We start from the raw sequence: 15,786 nt of genomic DNA on the forward strand, positions 1-15,786 counted from the left end.
AGCTTTATAATTTCATTGCCAATTTAAAGGAGCAGCTAGATTTATTATTTAATTGCCAATTTAAATGAGCAGCTAGCTTTATTATTTCATTTCCAATTTAAAGGAGCAGCTAGCTTTATTATTTCATTTCCAATTTAAAGGAGCAGCTAGCTTTATTATTTAATTGCCAATTTAAAGGAGCAGCTAGCTTTATAATTTCATTGCCAATTTAAAGGAGCAGCTAGCTTTATTATTTAATTGCCAATTTAAAGGAGCAGCTAGATTTATTATTGCATTGCCAATTTAAAGGAGCAGCTAGATTTATTATTTAATTGCCAATTTAAATGAGCAGCTAGCTTTATTATTTCATTTCCAATTTAAAGGAGCAGCTAGCTTTATTATTTCATTTCCAATTTAAAGGAGCAGCTAGCTTTATTATTTAATTGCCAATTTAAAGGAGCAGCTAGCTTTATAATTTCATTGCCAATTTAAAGGAGCAGCTAGCTTTATTATTTCATTTCCAATTTAAAGGAGCAGCTAGCTTTATTATTTAATTGCCAATTTAAAGGAGCAGCTAGCTTTATAATTTCATTGCCAATTTAAAGGAGCAGCTAGCTTTTATTATTTAATTGCCAATTTAAAGGAGCAGCTAGCTTTATTATTTAATTGCCAATTTAAAGGAGCAGCTAGCTTTATAATTTCATTGCCAATTTAAAGGAGCAGCTAGCTTTATTATTTAATTGCAAATTTAAAGGAGCAGCTAGATTTATTATTGCATTGCCAATTTAAAGGAGCAGCTAGATTTATTATTTAATTGCCAATTTAAATGAGCAGCTAGCTTTATTATTTCATTTCCAATTTAAAGGAGCAGCTAGCTTTATTATTTCATTTCCAATTTAAAGGAGCAGCTAGCTTTATTATTTCATTTCCAATTTAAAGGAGCAGCTAGCTTTATTATTTAATTGCCAATTTAAAGGAGCAGCTAGCTTTATAATTTCATTGCCAATTTAAAGGAGCAGCTAGCTTTATTATTTAATTGCCAATTTAAATGAGCAGCTAGCTTTATTATTTCATTTCCAATTTAAAGGAGCAGCTAGCTTTATTATTTCATTTCCAATTTAAAGGAGCAGCTAGCTTTATTATTTAATTGCCAATTTAAAGGAGCAGCTAGCTTTATAATTTCATTGCCAATTTAAAGGAGCAGCTAGATTTATTATTTAATTGCCAATTTAAATGAGCAGCTAGCTTTATTATTTCATTTCCAATTTAAAGGAGCAGCTAGCTTTATTATTTCATTTCCAATTTAAAGGAGCAGCTAGCTTTATTATTTAATTGCCAATTTAAAGGAGCAGCTAGCTTTATTATTTAATTGCAAATTTAAAGGAGCAGCTAGATTTATTATTGCATTGCCAATTTAAAGGAGCAGCTAGATTTATTATTTAATTGCCAATTTAAAGGAGCAGCTAGCTTTATTATTTCATTTCCAATTTAAAGGAGCAGCTAGCTTTATTATTTCATTTCCAATTTAAAGGAGCAGCTAGATTTATTATTGCATTGCCAATTTAAAGGAGCAGCTAGATTTATTATTTAATTGCCAATTTAAAGGAGCAGCTAGCTTTATTATTTCATTTCCAATTTAAAGGAGCAGCTAGCTTTATTATTTCATTTCCAATTTAAAGGAGCAGCTAGCTTTATTATTTAATTGCCAATTTAAAGGAGCAGCTAGCTTTATAATTTCATTGCCAATTTAAAGGAGCAGCTAGCTTTATTATTTAATTGCCAATTTAAAGGAGCAGCTAGCTTTATTATTTAATTGCAAATTTAAAGGAGCAGCTAGCTTTATTATTGCATTGCCAATTTAAAGGAGCAGCTAGCTTTATTATTGCATTGCCAATTTAAAGGAGCAGCTAGCTTTATTATTTCATTTCCAATTTAAAGGAGCAGCTAGCTTTATTATTTCATTTCCAATTTAAAGGAGCAGCTAGCTTTATTATTTAATTTCCAATTTAAAGGAGCAGCTAGCTTTATTATTTCATTTCCAATTTAAAGGAGCAGCTAGCTTTATTATTGCATTGCCAATTTAAAGGAGCAGCTAGCTTTATTATTGCATTGCCAATTTAAAGGAGCAGCTAGCTTTATTATTGCATTGCCAATTTAAAGGAGCAGCTAGCTTTATTATAAAATTGCCAATTTAAAGGAGCAGCTAGCTTTATTATTTCATTTCCAATTTAAAGGAGCAGCTAGCTTTATTATTTAATTTCCAATTTAAAGGAGCAGCTAGCTTTATTATTTCATTTCCAATTTAAAGGAGCAGCTAGCTTTATTATTGCATTGCCAATTTAAAGGAGCAGCTAGCTTTATCATTTCATTTCCAATTTAAAGGAGCAGCTAGCTTTATTATTGCATTGCCAATTTAAAGGAGCAGCTAGCTTTATTATTGCATTGCCAATTTAAAGGAGCAGCTAGCTTTATTATTGCATTGCCAATTTAAAGGAGCAGCTAGCTTTATTATTGCATTGCCAATTTAAAGGAGCAGCTAGCTTTATTATTGCATTGCCAATTTAAAGGAGCAGCTAGCTTTATAATTTCATTGCCAATTTAAAGGAGCAGCTAGCTTTATTATTTAATTGCCAATTTAAAGGAGCAGCTAGCTTTATTATTTCCTTGCCAATTTAAAGGAGCAGCTAGCTTTATTATAGGAGCAGCTAGCTTTATTATTTAATTGCCAAATTTAAAGGAGCAGCTAGCTTTATTATTTCATTTCCAATTTAAAGGAGCAGCTAGCTTTATTATCTAATTGCCAATTTAAAGGAGCAGCTAGCTTTATAATTTCATTGCCAATTTAAAGGAGCAGCTAGCTTTATAATTTCATTGCCAATTTAAAGGAGCAGCTAGCTTTATTATTTCATTGCCAATTTAAAGGAGCGGATAGCTTTATTATTTCATTGCCAATTTAAAGGAGCAGCTAGCTTTATTATTTCATTGCCAATTTAAAGGAACGGATAGCTTTATTATTTCATTGCCAATTTAAAGGAGCGGATAGCTTTATTATTTCATTGCCAATTTAAAGGAGCAGCTAGCTTTATTATTTCATTGTCAATTTAAAGGAGCAGCTAGCTTTATTATTTAATTGCCAAATTTAAAGGAGCAGCTAGCTTTATTATTTCATTTCCAATTTAAAGGAGCAGCTAGCTTTATTATTTAATTGCCAATTTAAAGGAGCGGATAGCTTTATTATTTCATTGCCAATTTAAAGGAGCAGCTAGCTTTATTATTTCATTGCCAATTTAAAGGAGCGGATAGCTTTATTATTTCATTGCCAATTTAAAGGAGCAGCTAGCTTTATTATTTCATTGCCAATTTAAAGGAGCGGATAGCTTTATTATTTCATTGCCAATTTAAAGGAGCAGCTAGCTTTATTATTTAATTGCCAATTTAAAGGAGCAGCTAGCTTTATTATTTAATTGCAAATTTAAAGGAGCAGCTAGATTTATTATTGCATTGCCAATTTAAAGGAGCAGCTAGATTTATTATTTAATTGCCAATTTAAAGGAGCAGCTAGCTTTATTATTTAATTGCCAATTTAAAGGAGCAGCTAGCTTTATTATTTAATTGCCAATTTAAAGGAGCAGCTAGCTTTATTATTTAATTGCCAATTTAAAGTAGCAGCTAGCTTTATTATTTAATTGCCAATTTAAAGGAGCAGCTAGCTTTATTATTTCATTGTCAATTTAAAGGAGCAGCTAGCTTTATTATTTTATTGCCAATTTAAAGGAGCAGCTAGCTTTATTATTTCATTGTCAATTTAAAGGAGCAGCTAGCTTTATTATTTAATTGCCAATTTAAAGGAGCAGCTAGCTTTATTATTTCATTTCCAATTTAAAGGAGCAGCTAGCTTTATTATTTCATTGTCAATTTAAAGGAGCAGCTAGCTTTATTATTTCATTGCCAATTTAAAGGAGCAGCTAGCTTTATTATTTCATTTCCAATTTAAAGGAGCAGCTAGCTTTATTATTTAATTGCCAATTTAAAGGAGCAGCTAGCTTTATAATTTCATTGCCAATTTAAAGGAGCAGCTAGCTTTATTATTTAATTGCCAATTTAAAGGAGCAGCTAGCTTTATTATTTAATTGCCAATTTAAAGGAGCAGCTAGCTTTATAATTTCATTGCCAATTTAAAGGAGCAGCTAGCTTTATTATTTAATTGCAAATTTAAAGGAGCAGCTAGATTTATTATTGCATTGCCAATTTAAAGGAGCAGCTAGATTTATTATTTAATTGCCAATTTAAATGAGCAGCTAGCTTTATTATTTCATTTCCAATTTAAAGGAGCAGCTAGCTTTATTATTTCATTTCCAATTTAAAGGAGCAGCTAGCTTTATTATTTAATTGCAAATTTAAAGGAGCAGCTAGATTTATTATTGCATTGCCAATTTAAAGGAGCAGCTAGATTTATTATTTAATTGCCAATTTAAATGAGCAGCTAGCTTTATTATTTCATTTCCAATTTAAAGGAGCAGCTAGCTTTATTATTTCATTTCCAATTTAAAGGAGCAGCTAGCTTTATTATTTAATTGCCAATTTAAAGGAGCAGCTAGCTTTATAATTTCATTGCCAATTTAAAGGAGCAGCTAGCTTTATTATTTAATTGCCAATTTAAAGGAGCAGCTAGCTTTATTATTTAATTGCAAATTTAAAGGAGCAGCTAGATTTATTATTGCATTGCCAATTTAAAGGAGCAGCTAGATTTATTATTTAATTGACAATTTAAAGGAGCAGCTAGCTTTATTATTTCATTTCCAATTAAAAGGAGCAGCTAGCTTTATTATTTCATTTCCAATTTAAAGGAGCAGCTAGATTTATTATTGCATTGCCAATTTAAAGGAGCAGCTAGATTTATTATTTAATTGCCAATTTAAAGGAGCAGCTAGCTTTATTATTTCATTTCCAATTTAAAGGAGCAGCTAGCTTTATTATTTCATTTCCAATTTAAAGGAGCAGCTAGCTTTATTATTTAATTGCCAATTTAAAGGAGCAGCTAGCTTTATAATTTCATTGCCAATTTAAAGGAGCAGCTAGCTTTATTATTTAATTGCCAATTTAAAGGAGCAGCTAGCTTTATTATTTAATTGCAAATTTAAAGGAGCAGCTAGCTTTATTATTGCATTGCCAATTTAAAGGAGCAGCTAGCTTTATTATTGCATTGCCAATTTAAAGGAGCAGCTAGCTTTATTATTTCATTTCCAATTTAAAGGAGCAGCTAGCTTTATTATTTCATTTCCAATTTAAAGGAGCAGCTAGCTTTATTATTTAATTTCCAATTTAAAGGAGCAGCTAGCTTTATTATTTCATTTCCAATTTAAAGGAGCAGCTAGCTTTATTATTGCATTGCCAATTTAAAGGAGCAGCTAGCTTTATTATTGCATTGCCAATTTAAAGGAGCAGCTAGCTTTATTATTGCATTGCCAATTTAAAGGAGCAGCTAGCTTTATTATTTAATTGCCAATTTAAAGGAGCAGCTAGCTTTATTATTTCATTTCCAATTTAAAGGAGCAGCTAGCTTTATTATTTAATTTCCAATTTAAAGGAACAGCTAGCTTTATTATTTCATTTCCAATTTAAAGGAGCAGCTAGCTTTATTATTGCATTGCCAATTTAAAGGAGCAGCTAGCTTTATTATTGCATTGCCAATTTAAAGGAGCAGCTAGCTTTATTATTGCATTGCCAATTTAAAGGAGCAGCTAGCTTTATTATTGCATTGCCAATTTAAAGGAGCAGCTAGCTTTATTATTTAATTGCCAATTTAAAGGAGCAGCTAGCTTTATTATTTCATTTCCAATTTAAAGGAGCAGCTAGCTTTATTATTTAATTGCCAATTTAAAGGAGCAGCTAGCTTTATTATTTCATTTCCAATTTAAAGGAGCAGCTAGCTTTATTATTTAATTTCCAATTTAAAGGAGCAGCTAGCTTTATTATTTCATTTCCAATTTAAAGGAGCAGCTAGCTTTATTATTGCATTGCCAATTTAAAGGAGCAGCTAGCTTTATTATTGCATTGCCAATTTAAAGGAGCAGCTAGCTTTATTATTGCATTGCCAATTTAAAGGAGCAGCTAGCTTTATTATTGCATTGCCAATTTAAAGGAGCAGCTTACATCATTACGGAGTCGTTGAAAGATTTTTTTTTTAATAATATTGGTACATCCTTCAGAACCAGGAAAATTTTGGAAAGGTAATCGTTTTCCAATTTTGGTGAAATTGACTAGACATATTGGATCGTGAAATAGACGTTCGCTAACCCTTGAGGGCCATTTTCTACATTCTTAACGCTATCGGGAAGACAAAAACTGTACGGAGTGTGGAAAAAATACTAGACAAATGACGGGTTTTATCTAACAGCTGCTCCAACGAGCGCGGAAAGAAAAGCCTTTGGCTATAGCGCTGATATTTATGAAACACATCCGTTTCTTGGCAACTGAGGAACGTCTCTGTCCTGGCTTCCGCGCGAACTTCGCCACCTCTCGTTGAAGTCGCGTCGATCCGCTGAAGGAATTGAGCTAGTGTCCGTCATCGGGGTGAGTCCCGGAGAGGCAGGTGCAACGTCTTCTCGCTGGCAAATGTAAATGTATACTCGGTTGGGGCCCCAAAGGCGCCAAATAAATGGCGAAGAAATTCGGGCGCTTCGCCGTTCGGTGAGATACGGCGGTATTACCACTCCATTCCGGGGGGAAATGTGATAAATTGGACCACACAGACCATTGCTGGAGGAGCGAAATAGATAGCAGTTTATCCTTTTTCATTCGACGACCCTTTAAGTTAGCTGATCGTTTTAAATCCATAACGCGCCGGCCGTTCGACAACGTGGCGTGGCCCTACGTCGTTGGTCGTTGTCGAAGTTGCGACGTACGGCGATCGGCGACGCCAAGAGCTTTAGTCTCTCGCGGGAGAAGACTGAGTTACGATTGTCTTTCGCTTGTTGTGTCTTCCTTAACCAAGTATATAGTTTACGGTTTATCGTGGTCAGTTGTTTATGACTATAACCTTTCAAGTTTTTTAATGAAATAAAAAAAAAATCTAATTTCTAACTACCGGATTTTCGTCTACTAAGCACACGCTTCGCGATTTCTCGTCTACAAACATTTTCTGTCTTCTTAGCAGACGATAAATCCAGCTGTAAATCGAAAAGGCTAATTAAAGACTAGCACTTCATTTAATCCTCACAAATTTTTCAATAAAAGGGTATTTAAAATAAAATTAAATGCACTGTCACGTTTATTTAAATGATTGGTTCTTACGATTCTCTTAAAAATTAAAAAAATCTTTAATTTTTTTATAAATTTGATAATTATAATATCGTAACTTACTAATTAAACTTTTAGGAAATTCCACCTTTTGAAAGTCTTTAGAAAAATCTCAAAGTTAGGGTATTCTTATTTTGTATGATGAAATCGTGGACAGTAAATTAAGAGGACAGGTTTTCGATACCCTTCCACAGTGCATTTTATTTCTCCCCGCGTATCAATCAGCTCGAGAGACTCCGAGGGAGTCTTACAAGGTCGTTTGTACCACGTGATCTTAAAATTTCAAAATGGAAATCTAACGCGGTTGATATTGTTACGTAATTTTTTGCGCTTTATATTTTAGAAATTTTTAATTTTGGTTTTTTAATTCAATAAAAACTATCAACTGATATTTAATATATCATATTTAATCTATGAAAACGTGAAAAAATACCTTTTGGCGTAAAAATGTACTTCGTCTTTATCTTTTTTCTATTTTCGAACAGTATCGTCCACTCTTAGCGATACTTGTTTTTTTCAAATAACCTTGGACGACTCCCTTAGTGTGATTGGTTTACGGGGGCTAAAAACCAGGCTTTTTACCGATCCTCTAAAATCTACTATCCATGATGAAATAGAGTGTATTATGGGCTCAATTTAAGATAAATTTCGAGTTACGACATTATTATTCTCGGATTACGATCTGTGAAAACCTTTTATATTGGACTATTTTAAGGTACGCTACTCTCTTTTCTCGGTCTCCACATGGAACTCATTTCCCGTCGTAAACCCGCAATAATTAGCCTCAGATTAAAAAAGTTCCGACCAAGTTTTTTTCCCATCTTCCGCTTTTCCTCTTTTTAAACTTGGAAAGCACTTTCAAAATTAATAATAAATATCGGAGTTTCCATTTCTCAGAGCTAAACTTTAAAGAGAAAAGCCAGTAAGGAGTTGCTTTTGCTAAGGCGCTTAATTTTTTAGAAAATGGGAAATTTTCTTCTCCATTTAGAACGTCCGCTAGCCGGCTGGAACTTGCATTTACATTTTTCTAGTTTATTTTTTATTCTCTAACTTTTGAATATTTAAGTAACGCGTTGTTATAAACTGCGAGTAAAGATTGTAAGATTCATCTTTTACATATTTTGAAAAGGGTACACGTGTTGAATCTTTATATCGAGAACGTATTTATGTTAACTAAGAACATGTTTGTTGTATTGTTGCTATATTCCACACAAATCATTTAAAATCCAAATTTAAAACATTAAACTATGTCTCCAAGACGCGATAGACTATAATTACGTAATTTAATTTGAACCTCTATGAATAGACAGGTTAAGCTACTTCGCGAAACGTGCAGAGGAAACTTGTAACTGATTGGTGTTTTTAATTTTCCGGAAAAATTCCCGGAAACTTTTTCGTAAATCGGAAAAATAAAAAATTGAAACATAAATTCCTTTTTAAGGGTTTTTAATTTGTTTAAATTTTTATCGATATAAAATGTCTAACATACTCCAAAACATTAATAGTGTTACATTGTTAATCAGTTTAAAGCTAGTCTAGAGGTTCAGTTTTATTTTAGATTCGAAAAAATTAGGCAAAAATGCCGCTTAAATATTTAAATTTGCAAACAATACTAGACTAATCATAGAATAAAAATTTTCCGACTTACAACACTATAACCTGTCTAATGTAATAATTATATCTGTATTTTATCGTTATTTTCAAATTACATAGCTCGAACGAGATCCGGTAGATGGCGATAGCTTCTCAGTGCAACATCGTTTAAGCCGCTCGAAACTTTAAATCAAGACGGATTTGACCCAAGTTCTCGTTAAGCGTAAATATGTTCTTGACTATTTGAAGGCGAGGTTCGTAGAAAAGGTTTTCGCTTAAAATATCGAAACAAAATGTCCCCTCGTTATTGGTATTCTTAGCCACGCATCTTTCTGTAGAGGGTAGTTTTTCATTATATTTCCGAATGCTCATTTGATCCGGTGAACGCTTAGCTCTGATTGGCTAACGAGTATTTCGCGTGATAGCTACGATTACAGTGAGCCGTTACGAAATCAATTTAGCGTAATACGCGCTGTGCCTTAATTCAAAAAGTAACTTTAAATAACGTATCTCTCTCGTTTGTTCACTAATAGTTCTGGCGATCATTTAGGGCCCGCAAAAAATTTAGACTCCAGTTTCCTTCGCTAAACCGCCTGTGATCCTTCAAATTAAACGACAGATCATTTGTTTCCGAACAGCGCCGCACTCGGGACGTTTTGGAAAGGGGGCGGGGGCGGTTGATCCCAAATCTCGGAAGCCTAATCGGATCTACGTGACTAAATTGTTTCACGAAATAAAAAATAAAAAAAGCTTCAAATCGGGGGGGGGGGGGGGGGGCTTGTGAGATTTTTTTCAATAATGGTAAGATTTATTATTTACTCTATGTAGGAATGGTAAGAACTATTGTTTATTTTAGCAAGAATGGTAAGAACTATTGTTTATTTTAGCAAGAATGGTAAGAACTATTGTTTATTTTAGCAAGTATGTTAATAATTTTGTTTTACTCTTGCAATAATGATAAGTTAGTGTAGGGGGCTGTTGGCTCGTACGCGTGGTATGCAGGGCTTGCTACCACCCTCCTACGCATTGTAACCCGGCCACCTGAATTAATGGATTCAAAAGTCGCTTGATGACTTAGGCCAAAGGTGGTGCCTTGGGTTTGAGCCTAGCTGATTATGATTATGATTAGAACTATTCTTCACTCTATGTAAGAATGGTAAGAATTATTTTTTATTCTTGCAAGAATGATAAGAATTATTGTTTATGCTTGCAAGAATGATAAGAATTATTGTTTATTCTTGCAAGAATTATAAGAATTATTGTTTATTCTTGCAAGAATGATTTGAATAATTGTTTATTCTGGCAAGAATGATTTGAACTATTGTGCACTCGTGCAAGAATTATTTGGATTATCGTGTAGTCTTGCAAGAATGATTTGAATTATCGTGTATTCTGGCAAGAATGATTTGAATTATTGTTTATTCTGGCAAAAATGATTTGAATTATTGTTTATTCTGGCAAGAATGATTTGAATTACTGTTTATTCTGGCAAGAATGATTTGAATTATTGTTTATTCTGGCAAGAATGATTTGAATTACTGTTTATTCTGGCAAGAATGATTTTAATTATTGTTTATTCTTGCAAGATTGATTTTAATTACTGTTTATTCTTGCAAGAATGATTTTAATTATTGTTTATTCTTGCAAGAATGATTTGAATTATTGTTTATTCTGGAAAGAATGATTTGAACAATTGTAAGAATTCTTACCGACTTTACGCACCCTTAAATACATATCAAAGTGTGTTTTATGTTTCCGTATTGCGACTTCCGATGTTAAAATTTTAACATCGCGCTTGATAAAACCTTTCACTATTAAAGTTACGCAATTTCATACAGTCTTACACCACTTAATCTTAACATCCGCAACAATTCTGTCTCTTTTTCGAAGTTCCCTTTGAAATCAATTAATTACACAGTCAGCGCGAGCGACCAAATAAGAAATCATTCAATTTCAGCTGCGTGCCGAGCTTGTTAAGAGCCGGAAATTTAAAAGTTAGTCGAACGCCACGGCGCTTTTAAAGTGCCCATAATTTGAAATACTCGCTGGGCTCAGGTATATTTCAGCGACCAATATTTTTAACGTCGTCTCCGTTGGGGTCTTCTTATCTAAAGGATGTATATGTATATATATATTTCGCGAAATTGTCAAACGCTTCCTCGAAGCCCGTCATGATCGATTGGCGAAATATCCCCCACAATGAAAAAAGAAGCAAAGTAGGAACCCCAATTCCCCCCTCCCTTACGTACGTTCCCCTTCGTTCGTAAAATTCCGACGTCAAAAACCACTCTCGAATGATAGCGCCTTATATGTCATCACGACAGTATGGCTTCTCGTACCCGGTATAGTTGAAATCCCGCGTTCGAAATTCGCCTTCATTTCAACCTATCATTGTAGCGTTGGCGACTGAACGGCCAGTTGGTTGGTACGGTTCGATTGGAAGCTAGCGACTCGTTTCGCGATGGTTGTTTTAATCGATTTTTAATCGATTATTTAGGTTTTTCTTATCTACTACGAGTGGAGGGGACGCGAATGGTTTTCTATACGGTTCATCGTGGTCCCCCACCCCTATTTATAACTGTGAATTGGTGAATTGCATTGGGTGGTGTCTGATTTCATTCGGTCGGTGTGTCTGTCTTATGTTAGGCTATTAGGATTCATTCGAAAAATATAACTGGCCGAGCGAAGCAACTTCTACGACTAGACACGAAATCATTTTTGGCAGTGTGTGTCTCAACCTTGAAATTTGCACCGCAGATCGGTTGATGTAAGTTGTTTAGGTACAGAAACGTACCCCACCAAACAGGGCCGTGCAGAGGCAAAATCCCCGGGGAAAAGGGCCAACGAGCGTGCTTTTTAAGGGCCCAGTATGATAAGGGCCCATCGCGTTGCTCTTCACCAGCAACTTTCAATTAGAAGGCCCGTGACGAGGTAATTTGCTCCGGGACCTGAAATATCTCGGCATGGCCCCGCCAATAAATTTGGTCACTTGGAAAAATGAACTACAGCTAGCATCATGAACCTTTTGACCACATTTATTTTTAGAAAATACTTATTTAAAGAAAAATTCTTAAAAATATTTTTTCGAGTGATAAAATGAAGTTTCTCCCCTTCAAATTCGAAATGAACGCTTCGCGAAAAACAAATCCCCCCTCCCTTTCCCACATTTCCTCCGTAACGTAGATCTTTTGAAAAAAAATTAATCAATGGATTGAAATCAGTCAGCCGCGAGTCATGGCGCTCGATACGAATTTTCATTTGCCCCATTTGGAGCAGCCCACGCTTCCCCTTAATACACGAGTGTATTGTAAGTTGTGGGGGAATAGAGTATTCCAGTACGGACGAAGGGGGCAAACAAACCAGAGGATCTGTGATTGGGGGGTGAATATTCGACGGGAATAGTGCGGGGGGGGGGGGGCGATCAACGAAATTCTGTTTTCCCCCAAAACTTGCAATACACCCGCGTGTTACTGGGAAACACGAGCTGGTCCTAGTCAGCAATGCGGCACCCACTGCAAAACATTTCAACATATTTCTAGTTTTACCATATGCACAAGTACGTTCTTAATTTCCAGTCTAGCAGTAGCTCTCGCTTCGCTTGGCCAATGAGAGTTCTAATTGATTAACTCGCTGACTTAACCTTCTCTTTTAATATTCTTACCGAAGGCTAAACTGGCCTTTGTATAAAGTAACATTGGCTTTCTTGTTTAGATGTATCGGGCACGTCACTCGTGACGTGGAAGTGACGTTTCACTATGACAGCCAATTGACACTAGCATAAACTCTATTTATGTCTTTTTCAACATGTTTAAAGTTCCACGCGCGCGTCTTGATATTTTAGCGTAAATGGGCTCGAGCGATCTCGCGCGTGCTCCGTGAGAAAAAAAAAATGCACGAGCCTTTTACGCTAAAATATTGAAGAGCGCGTGTAACATTTTAACCAGTTGAACTAGACATGAATTAAAATTCCACGAGCCACCCTTTTTATAAAGATCTAACCTTCAAAACCGAACTGAGCTCCTACGTATCTTGTGACGAAAACGATACAATAATACAAGTTGGGTGAGCGTAATGGCCATTGGGTTGGGAATATTAATCTAGAGGTCCAACCAAAACGTCGGATTTCAGTATTTCGCGAAACAAGTTTTTAAAAAATATTAATACTGCCGTCTGCTCCCAAATGACGAGAAAATTTTATCATTCTACCCGTGGTGCCGTCTATCTGTCAATGGTTCGTTCAAATAAGACGCGTTTTCCGGCAAAAATATTTTTTTTCTTCAAAAATAATGGATGGCGCCACGAGTCATATGATAACGTTTTCTCGTCATTTTAGAGGAGACGACACATTCGTAATTTTCAAAAACTTGTTTCGTGGGGAGCAGATTTGATTGGATCTCTAGATTAATATTCCCAACTCAATGGTAATGACTTTATAGAAAGGATTAATATATATTGCTTAGTTTTAAATCTCTGATCAAATCACGTAGAGCAGGTCGTACTTTTTACAGGACTTTTCTAGCTAAGCCTAACAAACAAATATTTATATTTTTTTCAGTTAAATATGTTTAGTCGCAAATTTATTTATTTTGATATTTTACAATACTTTAATTAAAAAAATATCTAGCGCTGTGTTGCCATCTCGATTCAAGCTTTGAATACAATCGATTGAAAAGTTTAGGCGGAGTTTCGGCGGTTTAAAACATCCCCTTCCCGCTCTAGTTGAAAGCGATACCATTTTGAGCAGGCATTCGAATCTAGAATGGGGAATACAGCTTTCATCCCCAATTTTAGAACCTCTTGGGGGACCACGAAACCTCTCTCCCCAAAAATCCATTAATTTTAAAACTAAACTTCATTAATTATTTGAAAGACTCGAGGCATTCTCTTTCAACTTTAATTAAATGTAAATATCGAAAAATACGACCTAGGCATTTTTAGCCTAAATCTATCACGCCAGAAGCTGTTAAACTTTTAAAAATGACTTGGTGAATAAGGACTGAACATTATGACGTCATAGAACGTCACCCGTGCTTTATATCAACATGGGAGCCATGGCTAAAGCTAAGAAGTGCTATTACCCTTTTGTATAAAGCTGTCTTTCCATTGAAATATTTATATATTAAAAGTTAACTTTTAATTTCTATATACACTATTTTATAAGCCTCGTTAAAATTATTTTGATAATAGAGTAAATAAATATGGTAATAAACCATATCCAATTAAAAATACAGTGTGAGTTGAGAAGTATACCTGTTTATGTCCCATTTTCCTACGATGAGATAAAAGAGCGCCAGAAAGCTTCAAAGTGTGGCTTACTAGCCCCTGGAAGTAGGCTGCAACAAGCGCAAAACCAAGCAGCAGGGACTTTAAATACTGCTTAGGTTTACTTTTTTACGCTGGTTACCTCGATTTGTTTACAAAGTCCATTTTTACCTATCACACGCGTTTCCCCGCTGCTTGGTTTTGCGCTTGTCAAACTTGGAGACAGACATAAATATAAAGCTAAAACCGCTGAAGACATCTGATTTCCGACTTAGGCGGTAAACCCGTCGTCCGTTGCCAAACTGGTTTCCGACTAGTCATTGATTGCGTTTTGTAGAGTCTTGAGGGAAAACGTACGTTCCGTTTCTAAGCCGGGAAAATATTGGAATAACCGGAGTAAGATCAAACTACAATAATACATTTATTTTATTTTAACGACTATGGCCGAATTTTCCCGGGCATGAGAGGGGGGAGGGAAAACGTCACAGACGCGTGCTTCAATCGCGACGGCAGCTTTACGAAACCAATGAGTTATCTGCCTGATTTGATTTTTTAGGGGGAAGGAGATTACGTAATTACACGTTCATTCTAATGTTGTAAGTCGGAAAATTTTCCGGAAAATGTTCCATATTTTTTTGTAAAAAATAAAAACGTTTTCATTCCAGGATTAGTGTAATATATTGTTTGCAAATTTAAATGAAGCGGCATTTTCGCCTCATTTTTTCGAATCTAAAAGTAAAATTAAACCTCTAGACTAGTTTAAACTGATTAACAATGTAACACTATTAATGTTTCGTAGTATGTTTACTGATATTATACATTTTATATCGATAAAAAGTTAAAAACATTAAAAACCCCTAAAAAGTAATTTATGTTTCAATTTTTTAATTTTTCCGATTTGCGGATAATTTCCGGGAACTTTTTATTTTTACGGAAAATTAACAACACTAGAACATTATCTCTTAAATTTAAATAAATTCTTGTCCCAAACAAATAAAAACTTGATAAAATACGCGAAAAAGTTGATTAGTCCATAATTAAAAGGGATAATATAGCTAAATCCTAAACAAAATTGATGAAATTAAAAAACTTACTAATAACTCGTACCAATAGGTCTTCGAGCAAACCAAAAACGCGAAACTCTGATCAAATAGATCTTCGAGTAATAAACAAAATTAAAAATAAATAAAATAGCCAGAAATTCCAACAGTAGACCGGTTTCGTTCTATTTGGAACTCATCAGTACCGTGCGGGAAATCTGGCTGGCGACTGTTTAGGATTTAGCTATATTATCCCTTTTAATTATGGACTAATCTACTTTTTCGCGTATTTTATCATCCTTCTCACAGATAAAAACTTACTTTCCACGAATTGGATCTTTCCCAAATTACCCAGAATGTGTCAAATTTCGTATAACTATTTCGTAAATAATGAAAAAAAAACTATTTTTGGTATATTACACTTTTTATTAGACGAAATTTGGTTTGAATATATTTATAAAAACATTCTGTTTCCTCAACTTGACTCGTGAAGCCAGTTGCTGCTTATACATTTTACACGGCCTATCTTTGGTCAGTTTTAAAACGTATACGGTATAACCCCGATATCTTTCGTCAATACATTCATATTTAGGAGGAACTTAGTTTTTTCATT

Source organism: Leiobunum rupestre, chromosome 4 (assembly GCF_980474605.1).
Source record: "Leiobunum rupestre chromosome 4, qqLeiRupe1.1.hap1, whole genome shotgun sequence".
Lineage (NCBI taxonomy): Eukaryota > Metazoa > Arthropoda > Arachnida > Opiliones > Sclerosomatidae > Leiobunum > Leiobunum rupestre.